Source organism: Camponotus floridanus, unplaced genomic scaffold (genome assembly GCF_003227725.1).
Source record: "Camponotus floridanus strain SB8 unplaced genomic scaffold, Cflo_v7.5 scaffold3, whole genome shotgun sequence".
Classification (NCBI taxonomy): Eukaryota; Metazoa; Arthropoda; class Insecta; order Hymenoptera; family Formicidae; genus Camponotus; species Camponotus floridanus.
In genome coordinates, this window is record NW_020229436.1 from 6813748 (window position 1) to 6826817 (window position 13070).

Sequence of the window (13070 nt, forward strand, 5' to 3'; positions counted from 1 at the left end):
CATAGATATCTTACACGTCATTGTCTCACTGCACACGAGAAAAATCAACGGAAGGATAATTCACGATAAGAATAATTCAAGAATGGTCCATTTCTTCGAACCATTGATGACAACTAATGAAGAAGAAGGATGTCAAGATAAAATCGAGTTTTTCCAAAATTATTCAAGGAGAAACTTGATTTAGTTGAGAGCTGTAAAGTCCCTTTCAAGCTTTGACTAGTTTAAATTTCACTGGCATAAACGAAAAAATTAATTGATTAGCATACGATTTCTTTGACTCATCAACTTCTTGTTTTTCTTCCTCTTCCGAACAGTAACTTCCACCTCCTGTTCGATGATCAATTAATATTGATATCTTTTAAATAAATTTTAAATTTCAAGTACATTTAGTATGATTCAATCATTAATTAATTCTGAATTATAGAGATTATTCTTTATGACTATCTTATACGATAAAAGACTTGATTCACGTTTTTCTCACAAATCTCTAGCTTCATCGAAGATTCCGATGAGATACAATGTCTCGGACGATCCTTACGATCCAATGTAGATTTTTTGCCATTTTGGTATCACTTATTCCTTTTGGAGTAACTTCGAATGCGTTGCAAATTTTTCTGTAAGTTTCAAGATGACAATTGACGAAGTTTTTTTTTCAAAGATCGAGTAATACGTGTTTGTACGATCGAGAAACCGGTTCAAAGGTCTTGAAGGCTTTTTATGACACTTCACCGAGAAATGGCGGAGAGGCCGTGACAATGCACGCCTTCTGCACGTGGACTAGCTCAAGCCGATGTCCCACGAGTCTCGATTCGGATCTAAGGAGGCGTCCGTTGCTTTCACCTGCATCAGCTTTCCCACAACAGCAGTGTCGTTGGTCCTACATTGGTTCCCCACCTTGGCCATCGTCCGAATGCTTATTTTCCATTTCTTTCTTCTCTAAATTATTTTACCGCGGGTTTGTCGTACTCTCAATTGCGGGAAAAGATTTAAGCCACAATCGTTTCACGAGAGTGGAAAACAAGGGTGGATTTTATCACCTTTTTAACACATCCATTGTCAAATTTAAGCTATTTTATGTTTTGTTTCTGTTATTGATATTTTTTTTAATACTAACAAAATATGATAAAGAGAGATTAAGTATCAAAAAATTGCATACTTTCCAATGTATTAATTTTATATTTTTTCTTTGAAATTTAATAATTTCGTCAGTAACAATATATGTCATCTTGTTTAAAAAATAATTAAATAACATTTATTCTTTAATATTATCTTAGCACTCAAAGACCTGAATTAATAAAAATTTAAAAGTATTTTGCAAAATAATTCTTCATAAAAAATTATATTTATTATATATATAAATAAAAGATATAAGATTATTTTCTATTCTATAGAAAATTTTCTATTATAAAGAAAAATGTTTTTGAGAAACCTGATTTCGATTGACTAGAATGATTATTTCCATCGAATAGATTTGACACACTGAAATGTTGTGACCCAATTTCATCGCATGGTTTCATTGAAAGTATTTTTATTTTTGAGAGTAAATTAACATACATTAACACGGAATATTTACTTTACTACCACACTACTATACTACTCATTAAGTTCAATTAAGAAAAAATAAGATTAAAAGAATAATATCAGATAATATTTATATTATGATGCACATTAACTACCATTTAACAGAAATTAACTACAACTAGATGCTTAAATTGTACTAGTTAAACCGTGAAATTTCATCGTTAAGTGAATTAATTAAAATTTCAGCAACTGCTACAGGAAAGGTAATTTAGTGAGACTATAAAGTAGCATTTCATTTTCGGTACAAAGAAAGATGTAAACCTAGTAAAGCGCGCTTTTAACGACAGAGACAAGATCCACTAAGGTCGCAGTGAAAACGAGAACTTCCGTGCGCTTCATTATAAATATTCTTGTAGAAAGTAAGCGTCAATAAGTGGCCTTTCAAGTACGATTCCGATTTCGTCTCCCTTGTTAACTCAACTGTGAATTTTTCTCGTGTTCTCCTCAAATTTACGGTAGAAAATATTACTCGCAATCTCCTTTCGTGAGAAATGTCAAAATGATTACGACGCCAAATAAAATATTGTTCAAAAAGAGAATCGTCGAAACTGGCGTATCCGAGCCATAGCGGATGGTAATGCCTAAAAATACTTTAATTGTACGCGAAAATGTAAACGAGAGCAAGGCATATGCATATATTTTATTTGGTGCATTTACCAAGATATATAGATTCTCATTTTTGAGAAATTCTATAAAAACCCTCTTTATTCCCCTGAAGAGACGTAGACGAGAAAAATATCGGGACGAACGTCTCTATGGCTCGGATACGCCAATTTTCTTATCTTGTTGTTTAATAAATATTTGTTAATTGTACTATAATATTTGCTAAGGTTAATTATATAATTAAAAAACTTTAATTATATAATTAAAAAAACGATGATGTGTTTTTTATTTGGCACTAATTTGAATATAACTATTGCAAAATAGCGAAAAAACGTTAAATTAATTATAAAATGATATAGGTCATTGTCTTAGTTTATAAATATACATATCCGGTGAACGTTAACCGGTTTGCCATCTTAAAATCTTTCCTATCAGTTATATAACCAGTTATAATACCTATCAGTTATAATCAATTATAATCAGTTATAATACCTATCAGTTTCTCGAGTTATCTTTATTGCTCGGAGATACGTGTAAATGCATGAATTATTTTTTTTCACGTTATTTAATTACTATTCGAAATTATTTTTAGGGAAGAGAGGCAAAACCAAATATATCGTTTACCATTTTGACCGCATTGATATGTTACATAGAAAAGATAGGGATGTGCGAGGAGGTTAAACATATCTATATATCCATTTGGCCAACGAGCGCCAGAATCCATCCGTGGCAACAGCATCGACGCATATCCTGTGAAGAGAGCATTCACACAAGAGCATTTGTCAGCCCAACGAATAATTACTAGAAAACAATATTTGTGGACTAGAAAAATATGTGAGATGCAAGTGGCTGAATCGAAAATCGAACCCAAGTCTTTCGTTTTCCGGACAATTGCTCTGGACCACTGAGCTATCCCGACCTCATACCTAATGTTGTTTTTTAACACAGTGATATGCGATTCCAGAGCGATGTTGGTATCTCGCTTGATGGATACAATGCCGATTGCCACGGAGGATCCCTGAAAGGTCGCTCGCTGACCAAATAAGTGACAGTGGAGGTATTCGCGCCCACTGCATGTTGGCTTCCGACTGGCCTTCCATAAGAAACGATACCGACGAGCACAATCATAGTGACATCCCTCAAGATCCCTCTGAATAACAATATCCTCACTGCCAATAACAGTGGTGGACCTTAAATAGGGCCGTGGCAAGCTTTCATCGTGGCAACCCTATTTTTTTATGGCAATCATTCTTTAATTGTATTTAAATTATGCTTAAACATTGCGATAGCAGTGTAAAAGGCGCGAGTCCTCCATTCATTTTTTTAACTGACGTGGGAGAGATTCATTTATTATTCACAACGTACGAGCGGCTTTTCTCTTTCGAAACAATTCTTAAAATTCATTTTAAAGCCTACTTTTAAAGTCTATTACATTCACGATAACGTAATTTAAACAGGCAAGACCTCGTGGCATACTTGAAGCAATATAATATAATATGTTATACTATATATAAATATAATAATATTATACTTACATCCACGTTTATTGACAAATCTCATCTCTTGTCCATGTGAAGCGAACGCATTTTCGAAAATTTCCTCTTTTTCCACCTGATCTAAAAAAAAACATTTTTCATTATTTAAATCAGTAAATCATTTCATTATTTAAATCAGTAATTATTTTCATTGATACAACTGGAAATATAGTATAAATCTATTTACCAAAGTTCTTCAAAAATAGATTGTCCTTTCTGGTATTAGGGAGACAGCAGATATTAGCGATTAGAAGTAGCGTGATAAGTGCATCAGTTTTGAAAGCAACCATTTCTCTCCTCGGCCGTCAACGTGAATATGCGATCCACTGTTCGCCAATTATGTTCGATCGTTTTTGATCCGACATCGGATTATTTTGCCATCTCTCCCTCGATTTCACTTTGAAATCAGAGTTTTCCGACGCTTTTCTCGTCGCTGTTCCACTAAAAAAGCAAAAAATACTCAAATAAAAAAGGGCATCGTGCCTTTTTACACATTTTTTTTACGCAGAGTGATCTGCTCGTTACAATTGGGCGAAATAAAATTTGTTTTACCGTCGCGTTCGAATGGCCGCGAGGAGTTCAAAGGGAAGCCAATAATACTCGGTGGACCTCGATGTGGAAAGTGATAATTGTTAGTCGGAACCGTGAAAAAAAAATCCACCTAGCAAAAACATGATTTTGAGAGGAGTTCGTTTGTAAATTTTTTTTAATGCAACAATTTTTGTGAGTTTTTCGCATTATGTAATGTTTTATTTTGTTTTATTATTTTACAGGTTTATTTTATTTATAGAACTTTTAAATATATGTATAGATTGCAAAATTTATATAAGTCCATTAATGTGTTCTACGCGCGTTTAGTACTTTTCCCATCCATTTTATCCTGGATTGTACGAAGATCACATACTGGGTTATCTCGAGATGAAAATTAGATAATTGTTTCACGCAAAAGGTTTAATACGGAACTGACTTGAGCATAATAACTTAAAATTATGTCATTCTTTCACGCGAAATTTCTTCACAAAATTATTTATTTATTCTATCTTACATGCCTTAAAATTAATAGCATATACATTTTATTTTTGTTTGTATTTTGGAATTATACAATCACTCTTGGATCATACAGATACATGCTGATATGCAGATTACGCGTGCGAATCTTTTTAACGTCAAAGATACGATATAAAAATATTAATTATGATGATCGCGACTAACGGACTTGCTCATCTCCGGTTTCCCTATCGATCTTGGCACTTGAGGATCTTTGTCCAGTTTCGATAATGAATTTCGGCTAGTTCGCTTAAATAATACGCGGTAAATTGAAGACGAAGAAAAGAGTGAAATATCACTTTCAACCATTGTGCCGTGAATTACGAGTTAAAACTCGTACACGAACTTGCTATTGTTTTTGACTACTCTACTTTCTTCATGTTTTTCTTCCATCTAATAAATAAAACGAGTTGCAGTACGCGCGCATACCTAGTGTATTCACCTAGTCTTAATTTATGTCATTAATTAACACATTATCCCTAAATACTTCTAAATATTCTTATATTTAAGAAAATATTTTTATCATTTATAAGAAAATATTTTTAATAAAATATTTTATTAGAAAAATATACATTATTTAAGTAATTCAGACGTGCATAGATTCTTCACAAATTTTTGTGCAAGAGTCCGAGCCGAAATTTTTATTTTTATTTAAATAAAAATTTTTATCTAAATAATTAAACAAATTAAGACAAAACAAAAAGCAATTACGAGCAATCACAAGATGTTGAGTGTGTAAATGTAAATTTAGTATATATTTAAGTGAACGTTTCGGTTCTTTCTTTGAACCATCTTCAACACAAAATACAATTTAAAAATTATAATTAATACATATATTATCGTTCGGTCGTTACAAAATTATAAAAACGGTCTAAAAACTAATTGTAAATGATAGCGATAAACCCATTGTATGTCAATATATGACAAAAAAACCAATATGTGTATATAACATCTAAACTCGAATTTCAAACTAATTACAGTGTTGGTCTGCTGCTTATCTCTCGTTGTTTAGCAAGGAAAGTTAATGATGTCCAGATCCTTGACAACAGTTATTAAATAGAGCACTACATTCGATCAACCGGGTACAAATACAATAAAATAATAATACAATAAAATAATAAAAAATACAATAAAATAATACAATAAAATAATAAAAAATAAAAAATTGAAATATATAAATTTTTAACGTACCAGCACGTAAACGCAGAAATATTTGTTAAAATAAAGTTATTACGTATAGAGGCTGACAATACACTCGCATAGGTCGTTCTCTTGTCTTATATACGCAGAGATACGCATATGTTGTTTATTACTTTTTTTTTTTATAACTTTATCTATCGTTGTAATGTACCCTATATTTCGTTTAAATTCTCAGTATCCGTCTGCAAATTGATAGCATTATCATGTTGTTGCAAATTCATAGTATTATCATTAGTATTGATAGTATTATCATGTTTAGAAATGATACATAGAATGAGACATTGTTGAAGATGGGTCAAAGTTGAAGATGGTTCAAAGAACCGAAACGTTCACTTAAATATATACTAAATTTACATTTACACACTCAACATCTTGTGATTGCTCGTAATTGCCTTTTGTTTTGTCTTAATTTGTTTAAATTTCTGACGAGCTGAATAATAATTTGTAATTCTAAATAATTAATTAAAAATTTTTGTTTAAATAAAAATGCGAAAGGAAGAAAGATTTAATAAAATTTAATAAAATTTTTTAAATAATTTTAAATAATTAATTAAAAATTTAAATAAAAATGCAAAAAGAAGAAAAGATACAGCGAAGCGCGTGGAGAACTTTAATCTTTGTCATGAATGTCTCCAAGAGTATATTTTCATGAACGAGCGGATAACTGCATGCATTGTTGCGCCGACAAGGACAGTTTTTCCGAATCAGTCCGATCACGTTTTAAAGAATTGAATGCACGTGTGACACGATGAGATCAACAACCTCACCTGGATTTCGATTAAGATCAAGGGCAACAATGTGTTTGAGATACCATCTGTGGAACACGATCTAACACTAAGTGACCTTTATAATTTTGTCGTAAATATTATTTACACTATCTGTGTCTTTCTGTAGGTTAATTAGATTATTAAATCTCTTGATAAAGAACATCTCAGCTATCTCTCTTTTACGAACGTACTTTTCATTATACAAGATATTGGGTTTCGACCAATCAAATTCGTGTCCGGATTCCAATCTGTGTTTGCTAATCATGGAGTGATTAGACTCATGCAATGTGTGATGTTTTTACAATTGTACCACGCACAAAAGTTGACGATATTTTAACCATTTTTAATAACTATCACGAACGTTTAAGATTCACGTACGAGAAAGAAATTGATTTTTCGATTAGTTTTCTCAGTGTAAAAATCATTCGGTTGGGAACAAAACTTATCACCAATTAGTTTAGGAAATCTACATGGTCTGGGAGATATATTAATTTTTACTCGAATCACCCGTTAAAATATAAAATTAATACTATTTATAATTTAGTTGACCATGCTATTTTACTATCTGACGACTGCTTTAAACAAGAGAATATTAAGTTAATATATGACACGTTAGTTAATAATTGTTTTCCTGAACACATTATTTATAGACACATTCTAAAAAAAATCATTTTTTTAAACAACCGCGACCTCAGTGATACTGATGACGCCAAGTCTACTCGTCCAGATAAAACTCATTTTATCACTATACCATACGTAGAGAATACGAGCCAAGATCTCTACCGTCTTCTACGAAACAGTAGTTTTAACGTCGTCTACAAAGTAACAAAAAAAACTAAATAACTTAATTAGATGTGGTAAAGACAGGTTACACAATAATGACAAGACAAGTGTTGTATACAAATTAAATTGTAAGGATTGCAATCTATCATACATTGGGCAAACAAAAAGACATTTGCGGACGCGAGTGAAAGAACATTTTAACAACATAAAGTTGCATGAGTCTAATCACTCCGTGATTAGCAAACACAGATTGGAATCCGGACACGAATTTGATTGGTCGAAACCCAATATCTTGTACAATAAAAAGTACGTTCGTAAAAGAGAGATAGCTGAGATGTTCTTTATCAAGAGATTTAATAATCTAATCAACCTACAGAAAGACACAGATAGTTTAAATAATATTTACGACAAAATTATAAAGATCACTTAGCATCGTCTTTCTTCTGGTTATGTTTAGTTCTTGACGAAGTCTCACACGGACACATCAACTTCTCTCTAATTTGAATCCAGTTAAATAACGTTTTTCTTTTATTATGTGATTGCGTTGTTTTACATGTTTACCATTAACGCCTGCCTTCTGATTATTATTACATCGGTAAAAATTGTTTCACACTTTAATTCTTTGTGCGTTACTATGTATTCAAACCGTTAATTTAATTAATTAATTTATTTATAAATTCTTTCTAGTGTATACTTGATAAGGACCTCAACCATATGGTCGAAACGTCGTATTAATAAAATTAATTTTTTGGCTAGTTTGGTCGACTACAATTTTTCAATGATCCTTTTATTAGTAGTAATTTTTTTTTCTAAATTATTAAATTCAGGTTAATAATTCAATTTTTGTTTTGCGATCTTGCTTAAGTGGCCAATCACTATACTGTTTACCCCTATACGGTATCACTCTTTTAATTTAAAAGAGAGAAGAAGAAGAAACAAAAAAGCGACAAGATAGTCACATAGCTTTAACGCTCGCATGGACTATACAAACCATTAAAAGAATGTCGATCGGATCCATATTTCGTATATATTTCTTCAAAATTTCAATTTATGTGTTCTAATTGTAATATCTAGTTTTCTACAATTTTATCAGTCAGGACATTTATAACAAATGTTTCTTTCACTACTATCAGTTGTAAGTTTATGTATTTATACGACGAATACAATAGTCAAAAATGAAAGAAAGCTTGTTAGTCCCACCGCCCCCCCCGTCGTTCGTAAAGTATCCTAAATAAACATGATTTCAGTTTACCTACTATAAATGCCTACAAATTTCTCATTTTCTGCATATGTCGATAAAACCTCTCCTAGAAGATTATTATTAAAATCACAAATATGAAAGAAAATGTAAGAAAAATAAAATAAATTTCTTAAAATTTTAGTATAGAAATTTTAAAACATTCCTACATCGTTATGACAATGGCAATTGCTCGTCGTCGTATTTTAATTATAATATCCAATTTTTCTTTAGTCAACTCAGAGGAAAATAAAAATTTTTTTCTTTGCTACTTTCTATCATCATTTGTCAATATATGTATGGAATAGATACACAATAGTCAAAAATAAAAGAAAAATCTTTTTCCATCCGTAAGTCATAAATTATTTCATATGAATAGGATATCAGTCTATTGTTCTTATGAATAGGTTCTCTGTCTTACTGTATATTATAAATGTCTGAAAATTTTTGTTCATACTTCGACGAAAACTCTTTTAAGAGATTATTTTTAAAATCATAAATATGCAAGAAAATTAAAAAATAATTAAAATCAATTTTGCAAAATTGTAATGAAGAATTCCGGAAACATGTCAGCTCATAACTTGTTACGACAATTGTAATCGCTCGTCAAAAATCGTATGCGATATTGCTGTCTTAATTTAAAAGATATGAAAAGAAGAAAAAATGAGGGAGAGATGGTTTCGTAATATTATCGTTTGCATAAAAGATACGTAGATCGGATTCATACATAGATCGGATTAATATACATATTTTTCGAAAATTTTGACTTGTATATAAATGTAACATCTATCATTCATCAATTTTGTTAGGCTTAAGAAAATAATAAAAATTTTTTTTTTAAATTGCCAGTTCCTATTCCTATTCGCCAATCTATGAAGACGAAGTATATATACCTATAGATATACAAGAAATACATATAGATATAGTACGCGTGACTTAAACTATAGATTTTCAGTATTGGCGAGAAATGTCGGAAAACAGCCAAAATAGATACAATAGTCGAAAAAAAGAGAAAGTTTACCGCCCTAAAATGAAATGACTTTCTAGGCACGGTGCAATTGAATCAAAGAGATTGATTAACCAGAAGGCCTAGTTCAACTGACCACTGAGACAAAATACAAATATCTTACCTGCACTAAGTAGACACAATAGCTGTTCCCCACTTCGTTATATCCCCAAACTTGACTGTATGTCCACGGCAGGAGTCATGTGAAGTTAGCCCCCCAATATTATAAAATTCAAAATTTTCTTTTTGCAAACGTTTGCTCATCGTTTGCCCACCAATGCCCCGTTGGAATTTTTGTTTGCCTCCTTTTAATTCAAAAATTATAAGCAAATCAATATTGGAAAATTCAAAATTTTTTAAATCAAAATTTAATCTATGTTCGGTAATGACAGACTTATTAGTTGTACATCTATCGATATGTTTCTTATGTTCATTTATTCAAATAAATGAACATAAAAAACAAATGAATAATGATTGAATTTTGATCATGAATTCAAATGGGATGACGTCAAGATATTAGATAAAGAATCCTTTTATAACAAAAGGTTAATTTCTGAAATGCTATTCATTAAACGACAACATAACGGTTTAAATTTACAAACGGATACAGAATGTTTTCCTGACATTTACAACGATATAATAAATAAACTTCCTAGTGTCTGAGGGTCATACACAGAAATTTATATGACTAACTGTTATTTTCGTCATTTATATTCTTGCCTTCGTAAGAGAAAGTGATACAGAAGAATTTTTTAAAAATGTTAACATAATTATTCATCAGATGATTCTTTTAACGACATACATGTTCAACTTTGTTCCTTATGGCAATGTAAGTTATTTTTATCTTAATGATTTTTATGTCCATATAAACTTTTAAATTCCGCACAAGTTTAATTATAAAAATTATATTTTTTATTTTTTGTATATTTTTTTATGATTTTTATTTTCTTATTTTAATTATCTAATTGTTAATGGACCGCATATATTTTTGATTTTTATACTAATGACAATCATTATTTTATACTATTGACTCATTATTTTTCCTTTTCATTATTTATTTATTTTTCTATTATTTAATATTATTTATTAATTTTTTTCAATCATTATTTGACCTTTCAAAAACACTTACATTGCTGAATAATTTCCTATAGTCTATTTACTTTTATTTTTATTTTTATACGGTCTTACAGATTTTAAAAGATGAAAAAGCAACAGGCAATATGTCTAAAAGTAACATGAATAATAAATAATTTATAAATGACTTACATTTTATATTTCTCCGTATATGTTGTTCGTATGTGCTTTTTCCTTTTTCTCTCTTTTTCGTCCTTTGCTATTTCTTCGTAGCACTCACATTCACTTCCGAAAATACGAATAATAATAATTAATTATATATGGAACGATCGCGAGATACTTTGCACGACACTCCCGATCGTGGAATAATTACATGAGAAACGCACTTTTTAACATATCGTAAGAAATAGAAGACACGAGAAAAGTACTATTTTTGTTCGATATTTATATAAAGTTTCAAATTCATGCACTACTCATTACAAATGCTCCGTTTAATTAATATTATATTAACACGAATTATAAAATCGAAAGATTAATCTAATTGAAAATCATGATAATCGTCCAATTAATAGTAAATTCGATAATATACGAAGAGTATCGTTTCGCACCACTATCTTACTCGAGTGTCGCCGTATGAATAATATCAAGACCGCGGAATGTAAACATTAGCGCGCTATTGTATACGTCAAGGCTAAACACTGTGTTATTGTCTGTTCGAAATATTTTACGTACTTTGACAAATATATACGCGAAATATTTTAAAGTATAGAAATTTAGATTTTAAATAATACAGATTAATTATATGATTATTTATTGAAGGATCACTTTCATTATGTAAGATATATTTATATTTATAATTCGATCGTTTTACTGCACGATCTCAATCTGAATTACATTTAAATCGAAAAATAGATAAAGAGTGACGAATGATTTATATTCACGAGGCCGGATTTAGTACGGGGCAACAGGGGCTGAAGCCCAGGGGCCTCCCACAACACAAATTTTTGGGTAAAATTTCCTATCGAATGGTATACAACACTTACAAAGTTTATTGCTTGACCTTGTTATTTCGCAATAAATTATTTAAACAACGTAAAAATTTCTATTTGATTTTGATTTAAAAATGATTAGGGGTCTCCACCTCTTCGTTGCCCCAGGGTCTCCACACCTTTAAATCCGACCCTGTATAATTTGGATTGAAAACGTACAGTAAAACAATCGAATCGTAGATCTAAATGTTTAATATAATGAGAGGCTTCGTCATATACAAAGTGTTTCCGCAACATACGCATCATTAAGTTGGAATGCCCATCATCAGGGACATACTTTATTAGACTCTGAATAAGATTAGATTGCCAGTTCAACGGGGAATAAAGAAAGGGAAATCTGATCATTTTATTTTAGTAAATAATTGCGAAATTTAATAATATAAATAAAATATATATTTAATAATATATATTATATATTTATATGTAATATATTTTTAATAATATAGATAATAATATATATAAAATATTTAATTTTAATATATAAATTGACAAACTTGTTTAATAACACATTATAACATTTAATTATAATATTTAATAATAAATATTAATATATATTAACATATATTAATAATGTAAATTTAATAAATAAATTTGAACAAATATAGTAAAAAATATAATAAACAAATATAATAAAATATACTTATAATGACAAATATTTTTGATCTTTAAATGTAATAAATTATAATAAATGTTCAATGTAACCACCATCTTCTTCTAAACATAATTCTGCTCGTGAAATTTTCTTTCACACGACTTATCATGAGAGAAATGATCTCCGCACATGCGTTACGAATTTTATTTTTAAGAATTTCTGTATTTTCCGGCAGAGTGTGATATTTTATCTTTTAAGACTTAAGATGTTCCACATAAAAAAGTACATAGGCATAAGATCCATGAGCAGAGATCACTCTTTTGATAAAACAAGTGAGAAACATTTTCAGCAGGATTGCTCTATATTTAGAAGAAAATAGTGATTATATCGAGTTTTTATAATTTATTATATTTAAAAATCAAATATATTTTTCATCATAAGTATTTTTCATTATATTTGTCCAAATTTGTTTATTAAATTTTATTTATCTATTTTTATTATATCTATCGTTATTTTATCTATTATTATTTTATTGATTATTAGATAAATATTTTATTTATATTATTAAATTTCACAACTGTTCATTATAATAGAAT

General features: G+C 29.8%; 1 long non-coding RNA gene across 1 annotated transcript; it reads right to left on the reverse strand.

Moving 5' to 3' along the window:
* Positions 1–1476: 1476 nt before the first annotated feature.
* Positions 1477–4004, reverse strand: LOC105256702. The gene is made up of 3 exons (XR_003122983.1): positions 3907–4004; positions 3720–3800; positions 1477–3412 (listed from the first exon to the last, which is right to left on the reverse strand). It is a non-coding gene; the product is annotated as an uncharacterized LOC105256702 (long non-coding RNA).
* Between the last annotated feature and the right edge of the window lie 9066 nt (positions 4005–13070).